Source organism: Ipomoea nil, unplaced genomic scaffold (assembly GCF_001879475.1).
Source record: "Ipomoea nil cultivar Tokyo-kokei standard unplaced genomic scaffold, Asagao_1.1 scaffold2537, whole genome shotgun sequence".
Classification (NCBI taxonomy): domain Eukaryota; kingdom Viridiplantae; phylum Streptophyta; class Magnoliopsida; order Solanales; family Convolvulaceae; genus Ipomoea; species Ipomoea nil.
The window spans coordinates 873,963-894,476 of record NW_017618965.1 but is presented as its reverse complement, the minus strand read 5'-3'; the positions used below and the strand labels follow the sequence as shown (position 1 = coordinate 894,476).

The 20,514-nt window shown below is 36.5% G+C and overlaps 1 long non-coding RNA gene across 1 annotated transcript; it reads right to left on the bottom strand.

Moving 5' to 3' along the window:
* Positions 1-2,260: 2,260 nt before the first annotated feature.
* LOC109153787 lies at positions 2,261-20,171 on the bottom strand. The gene is made up of 3 exons (XR_002049598.1): positions 19,544-20,171; positions 19,127-19,198; positions 2,261-2,279 (listed from the first exon to the last, which is right to left on the bottom strand). It is a non-coding gene; the product is annotated as an uncharacterized LOC109153787 (long non-coding RNA).
* Between the last annotated feature and the right edge of the window lie 343 nt (positions 20,172-20,514).

Here is a 20,514-nt window from a genome sequence, read left to right as displayed (position 1 = left end):
CTGGAACACTCTTAAAGACTGTTTTCTAAATGGAAAACAGAATCATCTATCATCTATTTAGTTATATGTCACTATAACCACATTACTATGATTACATTCATTATCATCTTATATTACTTATCACTATCTTCTATCTTTTCTATTTACTTTACTTATTTAAACATAACTTATTTGCTTACACTTTAAAGTTAGACATTATTTACATTATAAAAATTAAGAATTAAACTCTATATAATGTTTTAGATTTTGATTGAACTCAATAGATTATTAGTTCGAATATTTTTAATTATGTTACATCGTAATACAGTTCGGTCCAGATATCAGATATTGAAATCTCACATATTTTAGAATTCAAAGTAAAAGATATATATTCATATATATGTCATTAAAATGAATATATCTAAAAAAAATATTTTAAATATTAGCTCAAAAAATATTAATATTATCTAAACTAAATTATATTTTAGGTGAACTTAGTAGGTTATTGGTTCGGCTATATTTTTTTTTAGTTATTATGTTATATACAGTCATACAAATATAAATTTTGTTAAGTTATCAAATGTAAAAATCTTACATATATTAGACTTAAAAGTATTAAAAAATTAAATTTATTCCATTTAAACCAAACATATGTAAAAATATTTTAAATATAAGATCTAAAAATCACTCGAAATTAAACTTGTGTTAATTTTATAATGTCAATCTAAAAAAATAAATTTGAAAAAATAAGTGCTAGTAAACAAGTTTTCTAAACAGAAAACAGAGAATGGAAAATATAGAATGAAAACTGAAAAACTAGAAAACAGAAAACAGATAGCAATTTTCTGTTAATAAACGGAATTTCTAACCCAAGTTAGACTTTATGATTTGACTAGTTTTACACGCGCAATGTGTGAATGGGCTAATGCCCAATATTTATATTTAAATAAATATTTCAAAATATTTAAATACAAGATTATATAAAAGAAGTTCATACATAGGTAATTGAATGTCGAATTTGTTTATTTAAATATGTAATTCAAAATATATGAATGCAAGATAATAGGAGATTCATAATAATTGCCACTAAAATAAATGTTTGTAACTTTGTAAAATCGATATATAGTCTAAATACTTAGTCTAATGAATACTACTTTTGGTTTGACTTTTTCTAAGTTTTCTTAATTCTCTTTTGAGTATCATTGTTATTGTGAGAACCCAAAAATAATTTTTCAAAATTTTGTTTTACAAAATTCCAAAATAGCCACTTTCACTCTTCCGAAATTTTATTTCGAAAACGGTGTTTGAATTGAATATTTTAAACCGAGTTTTCAAATAAATTGAACACCGAGATTTATTCCTATTTCAAAAATCCTAAATTTCGGGTACATTCATGTACCAAGTTTTGACCCAAAAGTCAATATGAGTGAAACCGGAAAGAACCCTATGAAACCTGAACCAAGTGTTTTAACTAGAAATGATTTTCTATAAAATCTAGTTTGACCCCATGTTATTTAAAATTCACTTTTTAGACCTTGGTCCATGATGCAAGGTGAACCAAGATCTTTCTACCAAAATCTTTGTCTGATCCTTGCTAGAAGCCAAGCCACTTTACCATTTTGCCCTCCTCCAATCATTGGCTTCTCACCTAGAGTTGTGCACCCTATAAATTCAACGATATTCATTTGTTTCTCCTGATCTCATTTTTGCCTCTCCCAGTTCTGTTAGCAGAAGAAGCAAAACTAAGTAAGGTTTTCCTAACTTCATTCTTAGCCATCCATTTCCTTTATTTCCTTAAAGGTATCATCTCCTTTGCTTTCCAATCTATGGGAATCTTCCTTAGGCTTGGTTTGTGTTGTTTGTCTGAGGTTTTAGGTGGTGAAGGAGGTGGTGTTTGAGTAGAGAGGATAAAGGGATCCACACAAAGAAGAAGAAAAAGCTGAGGTATAAACCATGGACTCCCAAACTACATTTTCACTCTCTGTTAACTGCTAAATTGTGGTTAGATGTGTAGAAATGCGAGATATGTAACACCCCCGATTTTCATGCCATTTTAAACTGAATTATGCAAGATAATCTAACCATAAACATAAGCAAAACACAGCGGAAGTCTATATATATAAAACTGGAAAATGGAGAGTGTTATGCCACGTCCACACTAAGTGAACGCACAGGCAACAACCTCATCAACAACAGTCTAAAAGTCTAGCATAAGAGGCGCACATGCCCAAAACATAACTAAAAGAGTTTGGGGGAACTACACTAGCCATCTCTATATCGCGCTCGCCACTACTCGGGACCTGAAAAGCACATAAATAAATGGGACGACACCCGGTCAGCGAATAATGCTGGTAACCCATCAATACGCGTCAATAGCATATATAGATAGATAGTTTATTACAAAATCATTTAGAAACGGAATACTGTATATATCAGTTCAAAGCCAAAGATAGAAATCAATAATATAGACTCTATTCCACTCTCAAAGAACAAGGGAATCACATCCCAAAACGTTAAGACAAGACACAACAGAACAACTCAACACTGCTCAAGATGTAAGCTACTGATCACAAAGTAGAAACATCACGGCAAAGACAACAACGATAACAAGTACAACTTGAGGTGTATTCTACTGATCACAAAGTAGAATACACACATTTGCACTTCATGCCACGATGACACTTCATGTCAAAGGTTCCAACCTTATGCCCTGTTCCAACCTTATGCCTACCCCCGGCCTTATTACGATTCCAACATTTACCTCCGAGTGCCACCCTATACTTCCAAGTCCAACCTTTTGCCTCTGGGAACCGTCATTCCCCCTCCAACAACCGCCAAACAAAACCGCCGAACGCACAGTACACGAGGGTACATTGCAAGATCACATCACAAAACCGCCAAACCGTGTGAGCTATACTCACGATAACAAACCACCAAACTCATGCATGGCCACCACGAGGACCACATCTGTACCTTGGTGATTAATGTCCCATACCATTAATCGTGCAATCTAGGTACAACCAACACACACAATCATCATCGGAATAAATCAACGGATCACAACGAAGATATGAAACCATACTCAATCAAGGAAGGATCTCATTCCGACAACAACGATGATCAACACAAGTTATCATCCACATTAGGAAAGAACAAACCATACACGCTAGCATTTCAACACCGAACTAGCATGCTTATCAAACGGGTAAACAAAACATAGTTCCGAAGAACATACAAGACTCATCATGGTTCAACGAATCACAAGGTTGAACACTTAGCACAATTCAAGACACCAAATCCTACATGGATTCTTACCATATAGTTCTAGACATACGAAACATCAAGAAGACACTCAAATAGCCCAACAAAATAACATCAGGAAGTCAAAACATCAATTACCGAGTCAAAAGAATCACGGGGAACGAATCCCTAAACATTCACCACCTTGTACCCCGCGGGTGGGGCCACGGGTGGACCCCCCACCCGTGGTTCCGCCCGCGGGAGCCACTTCCCACACCAAGCGTACCCCGCGGGTAGGGCGGCGGGTGGACCCCTACCCGCCGTTCCGCCCGCAGGTACATACCCTGTACCAAAATAATCCCTTCGGGGATTTTCAACTTCAAACTCAAATTCAAGTCCAAAACACCAAAAATCTCACAAAATACTACAATATGACTTGAATCAAAGGAATAGCCAAGCAATGGCATACAAGAACCCTAATAACAAGCTCTAGATATGTATTTTCACAAGACAATGCATCAACACTCACATTTCATAGCAAAATGTTGGTCTTTAAAAAGGTAAGGGTTATTTTTGATATTCCAAGAGATTCCAACCTTTGACCTAACTGATAGTTAGTTTAGGTTATATATTCTCCATCCAATTTGTCTGCTGATGTGGCGCCAAAAATTTAGATACTCGAACTGATTTTACCTGAAATAAAATTCACAGAGCACTAAATATGTTCCGAAAGTAATATATACATATACGCGTTTGAGTCTAGTTAAGAGAAAAGAAGATTGATTCTTTTTAGAGAATTTATTGTGTGCAACTACCATAGAAATGTGTTCTCATTTATGAAGAGAAAATCATCATCACACTATCTTGTCAACCCTTTAATGGTAAAGATTTTGTGAATCTAACCAAATTTTATTGTGTGTATATATATATATATATATATATATATATATATATATATATATATATATATATATATATATATATATATATATATATATATATATGTTTATACACGTTTGAAGAGGCATGCATGCTTGATACTATATATCAATGTGCAATTAAGATAGGTAGACATAAATACTAAGATGTGACATATTTTTGCATGTGGGACACATAGGCACGAAAATAAGTCACTTAAATCAGATAAAGTAACATATTTACAGATGAAAATTGAGTTCTTAATTTAAATAGAGTTTAGAAACTTAGCTCAATTCAATCATGCTCATCTCGTGTCTCAATTTCGAAAATCTTGATTCACACAGTGGCTTTGTGAGAATGTCAGCTATTTGATTTTCCGTCGGAATGTATTCTATTGTCAGTTCCTTCTTTTCAACATGATCTCGGATAAAATGATATCTCACATCAATGTTCTTTGTTCTTGAATGTAACACGGGATTGTGTGTTATAGCTATAACACTTGTATTGTCACACAGTATGTTGACATTTTCGCAATTCACGCCATAACCTCTCAGTTGTTGTTTCATCCAAAGAATTTGTGCGCAACCACTCCCAACAGCTATATATTCAGCTTCGGCTGTGCTTGTAGCTATGGAGTTTTGCTTTTTGCTAAACCATGATACCAATCTTCCCCCTAAGAACTGGCATGTCCCTGAGGTACATTTTTGATCGATTTTACATCCTGCAAAATCTGCATCTGAGAAACCAGTTAGTGTAAAATTACCTTCTTTGGGATACCATAATCCCACATTGACTGTTCCTTTTAGGTATCGAATGATTTTCTTGGTGGCAAGAAAATGACTTTCTTTTGGCTTTGATTAGAACCTAGCACATACTCCCACTGAATAAGATATATTTGGTCGGCTTGCAGTGAGGTATAGTAATGATCCAATCATTCCTCGATATTTCGTTTCGTCAACGTCTTTGCCTTCATCATCTTTAACCAATCTTAAAGACGTGCTCATCGGGATCTTGATTGAGGATTTTCCATCTTGACCAAATTTCCTTATAAGATCTTTTGTGTATTTGGCCTGATTGATGAATATTCCTTCGTTGAGTTGCTTTACTTGTAACCCAAGAAAGTAGTTCAACTCTCCCATCATGCTCATCTCAAACTTATTTTGCATTAGCTTGGAAAATTTCTCACATAAAGTTTTATTAGTACTTCCAAAAATAATATCCCATCAACATAAATTTGTACCAATAAAATGTGATCATTTTCTTGAATTCTAAATAAGGTTTTATCAACAAGGCCTTTTGTGAAACCACAGTTAATTAAGAACGTTGATAAGGTGTCATACCAAGCTCTCGGTGCTTGTTTTAACCCATATAACGTCTTCTTTAACCTGTAGACCTTATTAATATCACATTTTACCTCGAAACCGGGTGGTTGTTCGACGTAGACTTCTTCTTCAAGTAAGCCATTTAGAAATGCACTTTTCACGTCCATTTGGTAGACAATGAAATTCTTGTACGCGGCATAAGCTAGAAATATTCTGATGGCTTCAAGTCTTGCAACGGGTGCAAATGTTTCATCGAAGTCTATTCCTTCTTCTTGTGAATACCCTTTTGCCACTAATCTTGCTTTATTTCGAACAATAATTCCTTCTTCATTGGCTTTGTTCCGGAAGACCCATTTTGTTCCAATTACATTGTAATTTTCGGGTCTTGGAACTAATTCCCATACATCATTTCTTTTGAATTGATCCAGCTCTTCTTGCATTGCATTAATCCAGTCCGGATCATTTAGAGCTTCTTCAATGCTTGCGGGTTCCACTTGAGAAAGGAAACAAGAAAAATAAAGCATCTATATTTGAGGATCTTATTTTTACTCCTTCTCGTGGATCTCCAATTACTAACTCTGGAGGGTGATTTTTGAGCCATCTCAAGTCAGGTTGTGGATTGCATGGATTTTCCACGTTTCCTTGTTCAGTAGGTAAGTTGGAGGTAGACTCATTTTGCTCATCAGATTGTTCTCCAACTTGTACTTTTGCTTGAGAGTTTAGAATTCCCACACGCGGATCTTCATTTGCTTCCACATGTCCTTCACTATTGCAATCAATGTCTAATTGCTCTATTCCCTGCACAACATGATCTTTAAAGGATGCATCAGTATCATTAAATGATTTTTCAACTTGACAACTTTCCTGATCATTTTTGTTGCTCTAGGTTTCCTTCTTATGGACTTCATCAAATGTAACATGAATTGATTCTTCTGCCACCATTGATCTTTTGTTCAATATTCTGAAGGCTTTACTAGTAGATGAATAACCTAAAAATATTCCTTCATCTGCACGCTCATCAAAAGTCTTTAGATATGTTTTACCATTATTAAGAATAAAACATTTGATACCAAAAGTATGAAAATAGTTGAGTTTAGGTTTTCTCCCTTTCCATAACTCGTACGGAGTTTTATTGTAAGACTTGTGTATCAAGCTTCGATTCTGCGTATAGCATGCGGTTTTGATTGCTTCAGCCCAATATCTTTTAGGTAGCTCGGCTGACGTAATCATCACACGTGCGGCTTCTTTTAGCGTTCTATTTCTTCTTTCGGCTACACCATTTTGTTGTGGTGTACATGCGGCAGATAATTGATGTAGAATTCCTTGAGAATTGCAATATGCTTGAATTACTTGATTCACGAACTCAGTTCCACGATCAGTTCGGATTTTTGCAATTTTCAAGTCTTTCTCGTTTTGTAGTAGCTTAAGTAGTTCCGGCAACTTTTGCTCCACTTCATTTTTCTTCTTGAGAAATATCGTCCATGTGTACCTGGAAAAATCATCAACAACAACTAGTGTATATTTCTTACCACTTAGACTTACTAGGTCTACTGGACTGAATAGATCCATGTCTAGTAGACTTAGCAGTCTTGTTGTAGATTCTTGAGCTTTGGCTTTGAATGATGACTTGATTTGCTTTCCTCTTTGGAAAGCATCACATATTTGATCTTTCTTGTAAACAATGTCGGGTAGACCTTCAACGAGTTTGTTTCTTGCTAGCTTGTTGATGGTCTTGAAATTTAGATGATTCAACTTTATGTGTCATTCCCAACTTGTTGCGTGTGAGTTGTTTGCTAGTAGACATACTGATTCTTTTGTCGTGTTCCAATCAACCACATACATAGTTTTCTTCCTTATTCCTTCGAGCACAACTTCTCTCGTGGAATCATTCTTCACTTGACATTTGTCTTTGAAGAATTCTACTAGATATCCTTTGTCACAAAATTGACTTGTGCTTAACAAGTTGAATTTTAGACCTTCAACAAAGGATACATCTTCAATTTTTAAACCATTTCGAGATATTATATCAATTCCTTTGGTTATGCCGTATCGTTCATTTCCTCCGAATACGACTTTTGGTCCTTCGATATTTTTAAAATCCACAAGACTAGATTTATTTCCAGTCATGTGTCTAGAACATCCACTATCGAAGTACCAAATTTCCTGCAAATAAATTACACATTTTTAGGTACCCAACATGATTTGGGTCCTTGGGTGTTAGTCATCTTTGGTACCCAAATCCACCTTGTACTCACTGATCTGAGTTTAGGTGATTGGTAACCATTAAACACATTATAATCATAATTAATTTTTGAAAACATTTTTTGTGCCGGTTTTTGATAATTGACTCGATTTTTTGGCACTTGGGAAGAAGATTGTTTGAGCCTATGATAGGCATTAAATCTGGACTTAGTCCATGGTTTAATATTATCAAACCAATCTTGTTCAGAGGGATAAAATCTCCCTGCCCCAATTCTCGGATTTCTTCCCATTTTCCTATGAGGGCTTTGTGCACTTGACTCATTGGTGTGTTTCCATTTAGGAACAAACTTTTGCCTATTTACAAACTGCTTTGGCAAAATATTATTTCTTTGGGGCTTCGGCCTTGCAGCATTTAATTTGACATTAGTTTGGTAACGAATTCCTTGTCTTATTGTGCTTTCTTGCCTTTTTACAAATTTTACCACTTGGACTTTATTGTTCAAAGTAGTAGTAAAATTGGTCAATTTCTTAGAGGCTTGAGAACACGAAGGATCATAACCAAGTCCGGTTTTATCACTTGAGGGTTTTTGCATATTTACCATTTTGTCCATTATTTTGGATGAATGTGTAAATGTTGCTATAACCTCTCTAAGGTTGTGTTCTCTCACTTCCCTTGATTTACACTCTTCTTGAAGACAAATAATTTTATCCTTCAAGTCTTTCACTTAAAGTAGAGCATTTTGCAATTTTTCATTTAATTCATCTTTTTCAAGAATTAAAAGATTATTGCGCTCTTTGAGTTGAGAGTGAGTGTCCATTATGGTTTGACAATCTTTCATTAAGTGAAAGAAGGACTCTCTAGAGAATGAAGAATTTATAGAGTCATAAGATTTAGATGTTACCTCATCTTCTTCGTTTTCATTAGCCATAAGACACATGTCCTTGTAGGATGAGTTGTTGGAAATACTCATGCAAAACATTGCATTGTCATCTTTTGAGGTGTCACTTTCATCACTTGAAGACTCCGCTGACTCACTTGTTTCAAGTGGGTCACTAATAAGTTCTTTTTTTCTTTCCTTTTGTGAACCTTTTATCTTTGGTCTTGAATTCTTCCTGTTGAGGGTTAGAAATATTTGTGTATTGACTTTTACTTACCTTGGGGTCTGGACAACTTGCTGCAAAGTGTCCAGGCTTTCTACAATTGTAACACAAATTTGAATCTTCTTCAATTATTTCTTTCTTCGAATTCTTTGTTGCATTCCATGGTTTTCCTTGTGGATTTTTCTTGTAGTTGCTTCTCTTCATGAATTTCCTAAATTTTTTGACAAAGAGAGAAAATTGATCATTAGGCAATAATTCAACATTTTGTACTGACCTTGAAGTTGACGGTTGTTCGGCTATGAGTGCGTTGTTCTTTTCATGATCTTCCTCTATCCTTGATTTCATCTCAAACTCATAAGCTTTTAGATCACTAAAAAGCTTATCGGTTGGTAGAGTTTTTAGATCCCTATGATCTCTCATGGCCGTGACCTTCATGTCCCATGTAGATGGTAGACTACGTAGGATTTTGAGTGAGATTTCCTTTTGATTAATGTCTTTTCCAAGATCATTAATTTCTCCTAAGATTTTAGCAAATCTTGTTTCCATATCGATAATATTCTCGCCGTTTAGAATTTTGAAATCCTCAAATTTCTTTAATGCTATGGTGAGTTTATTATCCTTTTCTTGCTCGTCTCCTTCACCAATTTGAATAAGTGTTTCCCAAACTTCTTTTGCGGATTGGCATTTTCGAACTTTTGGAAATATCATGTCATCGATAGATTTAAACAGAATATCCTTGGCAATTTTGTCCAAGTTATTTCTTGTTCTATCTTCACGAGACCATTCCACCTTCGGTTTTGGAATGTATTGTTGAGTGTCACTTGTTTGTATGGATGAAGTGTTGACTTGCAAAATTTCAATAGGATCACTGGTGATGACTTCCCACATTTCATCATGTAATGTGGATAAGTGTACCTGCATGCGAATTTTCCAATCATCAAATTTTTCTACGGAAAATAATAAATTTTGGGCAAGAGCCATATCTCTTTTCATCATCTTGATTTTTCGAGATCTGTCTAGTAGTCAAAAATTGACTCAAATAGACAACCGCTCTGATACCAATTGTTGGTCCCGATAGGGTGGTAGAAAGTCTAGGGGGATGAATAGACTTTCTACCACCCTATCGGGACCAACCGGTCGAAAAGTCACCTCCTCCAAATTCTCCAAAACTTCCAAAACCTTTCACCTTCCATAGCCGAATCACTCTCAAAATTTACCTCTCTCAATCTCAATCAAAATACCAAGCACATTATGACAACCATTGGAGATTCAAGCTCACAACCTAATGAGGAACAATCTACACAAATCAATCTCACCAAGCTAGCCATTGGAATCAAAGCCGGAGGAAGCTTTGACCCTCACGGATTTCTCAAAAAGGCCAAGAACTCCGAACTGGCTCAGAAAATCATTCATGCACTTCAAAATAGCGAGATTATGAGGTTATGTTCCTATCCATACTCTGGTTTCTATGATGAAGATGTAGTAGATTTTTATGTCAATGCCAAAGTTGTTGGTTGGATCATTGAGTCCACCGTAAATGGAACTCTCATCACCATTGATGAACAAGAGTTACATTCAAATTTTGGACTACCTATGTCCAGTCCATAACAACCTTTGTTGGACTTAGACATACATGCATATGATCAAGCCGAAGTCTGGCAGAAATAAGACATGAGAATGCATCTCTTGAGCCCAATCTTTCCGGTCACAAATCTAACTTGAAGATGGAATATGAAATGCTAGTCAAAATTATCTACAAATGTATTTTGTGCAAATTAAATAGTATGGAGGACATATCACCTACAAGAATTGGATATTTGCATGCTTTGATGACTGATGTTAAGGGAGACTGGAACAAACTGATATTGAGCCGGATTGCTCATTTTGTAAAAGGTGCAAAGATTAGGAATGACAGGTTCAACCGTGTACTAGGTTTCGGGTTACTCATTGGAGAAATAATCAAGAAAAAGGGGTTAAAAATGAGAGCTAGAAAGCCTTTTAGGAACAATCGGATACTCTACAAAGATCATGAGATTTCAACTGAGTCCAACCCCAAAAGAAAAAGAAAACCGAGAGGTATTCCTGCTAGGAAAAGACCAATGGCAGAAATTCTTGGTTTAAACCCTCAACTCACAACCCAACCTCTTGAAAATCCTACCACAAGTCATAACCCTAGCTCAAGCCATGATCCTACTACAAGCCAAAATCCTACCACAAGCCAAAATCCCACCGTAAGCCACAACCCTACCTCAAGCTATGAACCCAACCCTAGCCAAAATCCCATAAATCCATACTCTCGGATAGCTATGTTGGAAACAGTGGGAAATGAAGAAATTTACCAAGTTGATGGACTTGACTTAGTCTTGGTAAATGAGTATCAAAGAGTACTCAATTGGAGAAAATGGAGACTTGACTCTTATCAAGAATTGATGACAAGAGGACCAAATATGGAAGATGAAGAAGTATTCTCTTTGCATTGGATCGGCAGTTGATAAGCTTAATTTCTAGGCATTATTTAGAGTAATTTTACTTAGTGATTGGCATAAATAAATTAAGTTTTAGGGTTAATTTTTTATAAATATTATATTTAGTTATATGTTACTAGTTTAGATTGGTTTTAATAAATATTAGGACAATGTTACGCTTTTATTAATTTAAATAAGTTTTTTTTTATATTTAGGTTTAATTAAGTATATCATTAGGTTATAATTATTTTATTTTATATTATTTTGTTTTGTTTTTCTTAGGGAATTGCTCATCAGTAAGGAAAAGAAAGGAAAGATAATATATTAAGTTGGGGGTTTTCTTTTGTTGATCAAGAGGGTTCGGCAGAACAAATACGAAGGGCGTCCGACGAAAGTCAAAGAGAAAAAAAGCTTGGGAGCGCAACAACAGTTCAGCGAGGAAGCGAAGGAATTTTCGAGCTTCAATCACAGCTATCATCTCTTAGGCTTGAAATACTTTTCTTCTTACTTTATTTTGTTAAAATTTCCAAAATGCTATTTCTTGAACATTCCATACATTCAAATATGATTCTTGGCTAGAACTTTTAATTAGGGATTTGGATTAGCCTAGATTAGATTAATTGACTATTTTTCATGTGTTAATTCTTCCAATTTCAATTTAATAATTGAATTTGATTATATTTATTTTATGTATTTTAATTATGAATTGTGTGACTGGCCATTGCATAATTCTAATATTAGGGTTCATAAGAAGAACTGACAGGTGAATTATGAACCTAGAACTCATAAGATAAACACAATTGACCTAAACTAGACATAGCTTTAGGTATTTGTGGTGATATTTGATTGTTGCTTAATGGGTTTAATTAATGTTGGTGAGATATCGACGGATGATCACAGTTAATTGGATACAACCTAGTAGCTCGACGGAGTATTAGGCTATAATTGAAGCAATCATCACTATAGTCATAAGAATTAATACTTAGGAGAGTTAGTTAATTATCTAATAGGTAAACCCAAATCCCTAGTCTCCTCTCAATTGGAATTTTCTTTGCTTTTAATTCATAAATATTCTTTTTAATTACATTAATACTATTTATTTGAGATTTTCCTTATCAACAAAATTGTTTATTCAAGATAATAGTTAATAGTGTTCTTCGTGGGATCGACCCTAGAATACTCAAGGAATTTATACTGTGATTGACTCTGTGCACTTGCAGATTATAGCAGTCTAGACATTGGTCATGCAACCATGAGATCAACCATAAATGGAGCCTTCATAACCAAGCTAAAAGCCAAACTGGCCGAAACTTCTCAAGTCGACACAACACAAGAGAACATGCCAACTGGAAATGAATTTTTGGTTGATATTGATGACTTTGATCAACCCATTGAGTTCACTAGACATGCAACAAATTCAGAAGGAGAAAATGCCACACATGCTCAACTCTTTGATCAACATGGTGTGAATCCACTTTTTATGGACATCGATCTTTATGATGTTAGTGTGTTGAATCAGACTGAAATTAGCCATGAGACTCAAGTCATGCAAGCCAGCCACCATACGGGGGAAACTCAGTCAAGACATGCAGAAAGTGTTCAAGGTGATACACACGTGTTGGAAGAGCACACGCCGGAAGAAACAAGAAATGTGCTAGAAAATCAAGCACAATCTCACATGCTTGGAGATAATTCTGCTCAAGAAGGAGCAAGACACATTCCCGCATCCCAAGAAGAGCACAATCTTGATGGCACTACTTCTAATAATCAGTTGAAAAATCTGGAAAGTGTTGTACTAAGCTTAGTTGACCGAATGGAGAGTATGATTCAAGGAATTTACACTCATTTGGATCATGTTGTCAACATACAAGGAGGAAAATTTGAAAGTTCATTTGATGAAAATAGGAGTCAACAACACTTGATTGATACACTCCAAGCACTTGAGAGACAAGTTGGCGGATTGAATGCTAATGTTAAAGGATTACTCAATGAATTCTTTATCCAACTGTCTCAATCCCTCAAAAATGATAGAAAAGCCAGTGAAGCAATCTCCGTGAATCAAAGCAAGGGAATTCTCAATGAGGTACATCAACAAGAAAAACAAATCAATGATGTTCACACAGATCTCAACTCCATCAACACCAAAGTAGGCTGCCTTCGAGGTTCATATGAAACAATCTCAGAATCTGTTTCCTCTCTTCGTGAATCGATACATACACTGATTGATTACGCCAAAAAGGGGGAAGAAATATTTAGTCATTTGGAAGGCATGGTGGAAACTATCATGACTGCTATGGTTACAAAAAATATTGGTGCAAGCAGTAGTAGAGGAGGAGGCAGATCTGCGGGCAGAAGCAATGTTGCAAGAAGAGGAGGATTGGAATATTGGTTCGGTGGTGATGCAAGCAGTCCAGGAGGATCAAGCAGTACCAATACCACTAACAGATCATTTCGTGAAATTATTTGTGCAGGTGGAAATCAATAGCAAATAAATTGGTACAACAAAGCAGCTCTTTATTTGGAATCCACACCAAGGGATGGCAGAGTTGAAATTTCAAGATTGGTAAATCTAAATGATCTACCAAAAGGGATGAAGAAGAGTGGTCCAAGTGACCAAAATATGTGGATTTCGAATGAGAATTTTAGAAGAATCAAGAGCTACGCAAGATCTTTAATGATCATGGTGCTTCGAGACTACATCAAGGTGAATGATGCAGAACTTCAAGGAGACAGAAGTCTAGAAGAATGCATCATATGGTATGAAGAAGGTATACTGCCCGGAGACAATATCATTGAAGCATTCAACTATTACGTGATTGGGCAGGTATGCAAAGATTATGCCATTAGTAACAATTTCATTGAAGTTAAGAATCATATAAATCATGTGCTAGAAGAAAGGAGAAGTAGAATAATCAAATGATTTGTATGATTGATGTCACTATATTTTTTGTTTGGTCTACGAACTTGGAGTATGACCATAAACAATTTGCAATGATCTTGTTTATCTGATTATGATGCTTTTAAGTATTTTATCTAGTGTTATTTTAATTTGTCTTGAAAGGTAACATTTTTAGCTTAGCTTGTAAAAATCGCATAATTGGAAAAGTTACAAAATTCATTAACATTAAAAATCCAAAAATGCGAATAGGAATTTTGTTGCTAAAAATACCTTTCCTAGAGTCAAAATCAATTGTCAAACTCATCATGGCTATGTCAAGATAAATAAAATCCTTTGAAAAATATTTTTTAAAGACAAGCCAAATGGCTGAGTATAGGTTTTAGCGTCATCAAAAAGAGGGAAAATTGATATGAATATTTTTTGTAATAAAGTTTTGATGAGCCAAATGTAATTTAGATCCCCTTAGAATTTAGGTCTTTAGTATAAGCATCATAATCCAGAATATCGAGTCAAAGGAAATCTACCACGTGAAGAACAAAATTAATTTGGTCAATTAATTTTGGTCCTACAAGTATTCATCCGGAAAGAAGCATTAAGGAATGGAGTTGCAACAAATAACTAGATGAGCCTAACGTCGAAATAGTAGAAGTCCTTACTCACAACGATCACACCCAAGATTGATTCCCCCCTAAGGACTTATTTTTTACAAGTCAAGGGTTCGGACAAGCAAGATGTGCCCAAGGAGTACGATGTCTTAAAAGAGCAAGATGTCTACAAGCACAATGTTCCAAAGAAGCACAATGTTTCAGAAAAGCACGATGTGCCTTAAGGAGCACAATGTAGCTTAATCAGAAAAGCACGATGTATCAAGTCAAACAAGCAAGAAGTGCCGAAGTCAAACAAGCAAGATGTATCCAAAGGAGCACAATGTATCCTTTAAGGAGCAAAATGTGACAAAGAAGCAAGATGATCAGAAAATAGATAAATTCGAAAGAATTTATGTTGGTTCATCTCACATGTCACAAGAATCCAAATTGCCTTAAGATATGATCAGAACGGTGAAAAATTTATGAAGGCGTGGATAAAAGATCTTATCCTAGAAATAAATTCTATCAGAAGGACTTATTGCAAAGAGACGTTGGAAATTCAAAATAGACAAGAAAAATAATATTTTAGAAACAACTTGAAAATCAAGTTGAAATAAAATATTATCTTGTCAGGCAATTTGACAATCAAATCAAATTGAAGACCTACCATTGTCAACAATATCAGGCTACAAGATTCAAAATTCAAATATCAAATTATCCCACTCCAACGGATATATTTGATTTCCTATAAAAGGCCATGAAGACTTGAAGACAAGAGGAAGACACGGATGAACAAGTGCGAATTCTAGAAATACAAGTGCTCAAATATTCATTGAAATATCTAGAAGAGAGACTTAGTCTGAATAGTCTCAAAATTAGTTGGAGAAAGATACAATTACATTTGTATTTGTAATTGTAAAAAGAGTATAGCTGTGTGCAAAATACTCTAGTAAGTGTAGCTGTGTGCAAAACACTCGTAGTTGCTAAGTGTAGCTGTATGCAAGACACTTAGTTGGCGTTGAGTATAGCTGTGTGCGAAATACTCGTAGTTGAGTGTAGCTATGTGCGAGACACTCAGAGTTGGGTGTAGCTGTGTGCAAGACATCCGGAAGAAGTGCTTGTGTAGCGCTTATTCACTATTGTAACTGTGTGTGGAAAATAGTGAATTACTCCTAGAAGTGAATGGAGTAAAGTGGACTAGGAAGATTACGCCACTTCCGAACCACTATAAATTGCCTCTCTCATTTACATACCGCACTTACATAATTCGCTTTATTTATTTATCATCCGACTAACCCGTTTACTATTCACTGTCTATCTTAATCTTTCGGGTTTAGTGTGTTTTCACGTATGCATGTAACTCAAACTTTCCCTACTTAACATTTGAATTATTCTAAGCAAGTTTGACGTATTGCATGTGACATTTATCATACGGTTGACGTGACACGAAATATTATTTATAATCTTGAATATTATTGTTAAATATTGAGTGCACCATCTCCTTTAAATATTCAAGATATTCATATCATCTGAGCTTATCTTACATGTGCCTGTAAATTTATTGATTGGGCATAACTCTTTACACATATTTATTCCGCTGTGCAGTTCAAGTTAAGCACTTCTCTATTTACTTGTTACTTAGAGTTGAAGTTACCAAAGAGTTATTTAATTTTGAAAAGGCTTAGAAAGTCTATTCACCCCCCTCCCTCTAGACTTTCTACCACCCTATCGGGACCAACACAAAATCATATGTAGAATCCAAGAAATCATCATATATGTAAGTAAAATAGATTTTGTAAAGCATGGGTTACCTCTTGTAGACAAAACCTTCACTTAATACACCTTTTCAAGCTCCTAACAAGGCTCACCTTCAACCCCAACTTCAAGAACACACTAAAAGACCATAAAGATTTCATCTTTAGAAAAAGATACCTTAGAAAGCACTAAAAACACAAAAGGACCATAGATCTTACCCTCCTAGATGCTCAAGAGTAGGAAAGGTGGAATCTTGGAGACAAACTTGGAAGATCTTGGAATGCCCAAACTTAGCTTGAAGGAGAAGCTAGCTAAATTTCTAGAGAGGAGGAGCTTTTGTTTTGAGAGTGTAAGGGAAAGAATGAAAGGCAACTCTAGGTTAGCTTGGAATAAAATCATGAAGTGAAATGTCTTCATTACCCTTACTAAGATGGAAAAGTGCAAGGGAACAAGAGAACTATTCACAAAGCTTAGAGTACAACTCATTGACTTGGGTTGACTAGTCAATTACTAGTCCCCGACTATTGAATTTTCAGGATTTTAGAAATTAAATTATCAATTAAGCTAGGATTAATTACTTAATTAATCCTTAAATAGAATTTGGATTTACGGGGTGTCACAAGATAGATGTTGTGGTTAAGCTATTTGTGTGTTGTAGATGATCTATGATTGATTTGTTGTGGTCTAAATGAGTTGGTTTGCACTGATTTTGTGTTGTAGGTGAAGAAGAAGGTGTCTGGTGCACATAGATGGTGCACCAGATCACCCAACGGACCCTGGCAAGGTCCGTTGGGCAGCCTCGTTGAGAGGCGGTGTAACACCCCCGATTTCCATGCCAATTTAAACTTAAATATGCAAATAATCTAACCACAATATAAGCATACACAACGGAAATCTAACTATATAAACTGGAAAACGAGGAATGTTATGCCACGTCCACGCTAAGGTGAACGCACAGACGAGAACAACATCCACATAATCAGTCTAACAAGGAACAAGGTTAAAACAACAACAATCTACTGTTTGACATAAAAGGCTCACAGGCCCAAAACAAAGCTAATAAAGTCTGAGGGATCTACACTATCCATCCCTAGATCGTGCTCGCAACTACTCGGGACCTGAAAAGCACATAAATAAATGGGACGACGCCCGGTCAGCGAATAATGCTGGTAACCCACCAATACATGTTAAGTATCATACATAGATAGTATATACAAAATTATTTTTAAAACGGGATACTATATATATAAGTTCAAAGCCAAGGATAGAAGTCAACCACAAGACTCTATACCACTCTCAATAAGAATAAGGGGGAACACATCCCAAGACACATCAAGAAGTGACAACGATAACACAAGAAAGGCTCAAGGTGTATTCTACTATCACTCAGTAGAATATCACCCGACATGCTCAATACAAGAGAATAAGAGACACAGAATGGCAACACATGCCTTCGTGACATCACACGTCACGAATAGAGAAACACACAACGGCACACATGCCTTCGTGACATCACTCATCACGAATCAATAATCCTTCCTTATGCCCGGTTCCAACCTTATGGCTACCCCCAACCTTGTATCTAGTTCCAACCTTTACCTCCAGGACCCTTGTACATACAAGTCCAAACTTATTCCTCCGAGGACCGCCGTCCCCATCCACCAACAAACCACCAACAATTTCCACCAATTCATAGTACACGAGGGTACCGATCACACACATGGCAACACATGCCTCCCAAGAAATACGTGAACCCATCACACAGGTCACAAACTCCATAATCACGTCATGGCCACCACGAGGACCACTGCCGTACCTTGGTGACTAATGTCCCATACCATTAATCGTGCAATCCAGGTACAGTCACACACACAACACCATCATAGGAATCAATCAACGGATCACAACGAAGATATGAAACCATACTCAACAAGGAAAGGATCACAATCCGACAACAACGATGATTAACACAAGTCGTCATCCACAATAGAAAAGGACAAACCACACACGCTAGCATTTAAACATAGAACTAACATGCTTATCAAACGGGTAAACCAAACATAGTTTCGAAGAACACACAAGACTCATCACGGTTCAACGAATCACAAGGTTGAACACTTAGCACGATTCAAGACACCAAAACCTACATGGAATCCTACCCTATAGTTCTAAACATATGAAACATCAAGAAGACACTCAAATAGTTCCACAAAAAAACAATCGGGGAGTCAAAACACCAAATACCGAGTCAAAAGAATCACGGGGAACAAATCCCCGCATAAGCCAACATTGTACCCCGCGGGTGGGGTCACGGGTGAACCCCCACCCGTGGTTCCGCCCGCGGGAACCATTCCCACACACCAACGTACCCCGCGGGTGGTGCGGCGGGTAGACCCCTACCAAAACATCCCTTCGGGGATTTTCAACACCAAGCTCAAATTCAAGTCCAAAACATCCAAAATCTCACCAAATACAACAAAATGACTTGAATCAAAGGAATAGCCAAACAATGGCATACAAGAACCCTAATAACAAGCTCTAGATATGCATTTTCACAAGACAATGCATCAACACTCACATTTCATAGCAAAATCACATGTAGAATCCAATAAATCATCACATAGGTAAGGAAAATAGATTTTGTAAAGCATGGGTTACCTCATTTGCTTATCCAACCAAAACCAACGCCAACATAGCTAGGCTCAACACAAAAACCAAGCTACCGGAAACCTGTGGATTAAACCGGATCTCAACTATTAACACAAGTACTAAACAAAACTAATTATGCTCATAAGGGGAATTGAACCTTAGTTTTACCTTAAATTAACCATAAATTTAACCATCTAGGCTAGGTATTCATTTGTTAACCTAATCACACATTAAAGGACTAAATAAGCTAATAACCATGCTCCCTAATAAAACTATTAACTAAAAACTAAGGTGAGATTCAAACCCTAGCTATTACTAACACCAAACACCTTTTTTACCATCACACTAAGCTAACCACTTGGTAATAAATTAACATAAAAACTAATTAAACACTAAACCTAACAACAAAACAAAGAAGGAGCTCACTAACTGCCATCTTCTTCTTCGTTTCTTCATGCGACCGAACCCGCAGGTGGTGCCACGGCAAGCTCTCCACCCGTCCATCCGCCCGCTGCCTCACTACCACAGCCGGAGTTGGGCTACGCCGTCCAAGGTTGTCGGAGCTCCACTGCTCACCGGAGGTACTGCTGACGTTGAGAAGATGAAGGCAGACGCCGAGTAGCTCCGTCCGTTGTTGCCGTCGACACCTTCCCGCGTTGATCAGCTTCAAGGTTGTTGCCAAGGGGTTCCCGGAGACCCGAGCTTCGTTACCTCTCACTGGCCCCGGGAAGAAGACGCCACCATGAGCTCCTGCTCTGTTCTCGCGCTGCTGCCAAAGACGAGGTGAAAAAGGAGGCTGCTTGACGTTGGACCACCACCACCACGCTGTTGCTCCGATGGAGAGGGCGCTGATAGCTCGCCATGGCCACCTTGGCTTCTTCCTGCCTTGCCGTTCACTGATCCTATCGGAAGAAGAGGAAACTGCCGCTGATCTCCTATGGCTTGAGGAAGAGGCGTGGGATAAGCAAGGGGATTTTTTGGTCTAGGAGAAGGAGGGTGATAGAGATGTCAGAGGTAACCAAGCAAGACAAGGGGTTAGGGTAGTGATGTTCTGTGTTGCTATTGCCGAAATGAGGAGAAGGGAAAAAGGGAAGGCTTATCACAAACATTCATCCAAAATATAGGGTTAAAATTACTAGGTTGGGCTTAGGTAATTGGGTTGGGTAAAACTTTTGAGTCAAGAACCATATACACCTTATAAACTTGGGTATACAAAATAGTAACATATATATGCTCATGGGCTTAGCTAATTGGGTTCAAGACTCTTACAATTATATTTTTGGCTTAAGGCATTTGGGTATAAAAATATTGATTCACAATACTACATAGACCCGAGCCCGATTTAAAATAGATAACTATATAAATATTTTTAATAAAAATATTTAATACCTGGACTA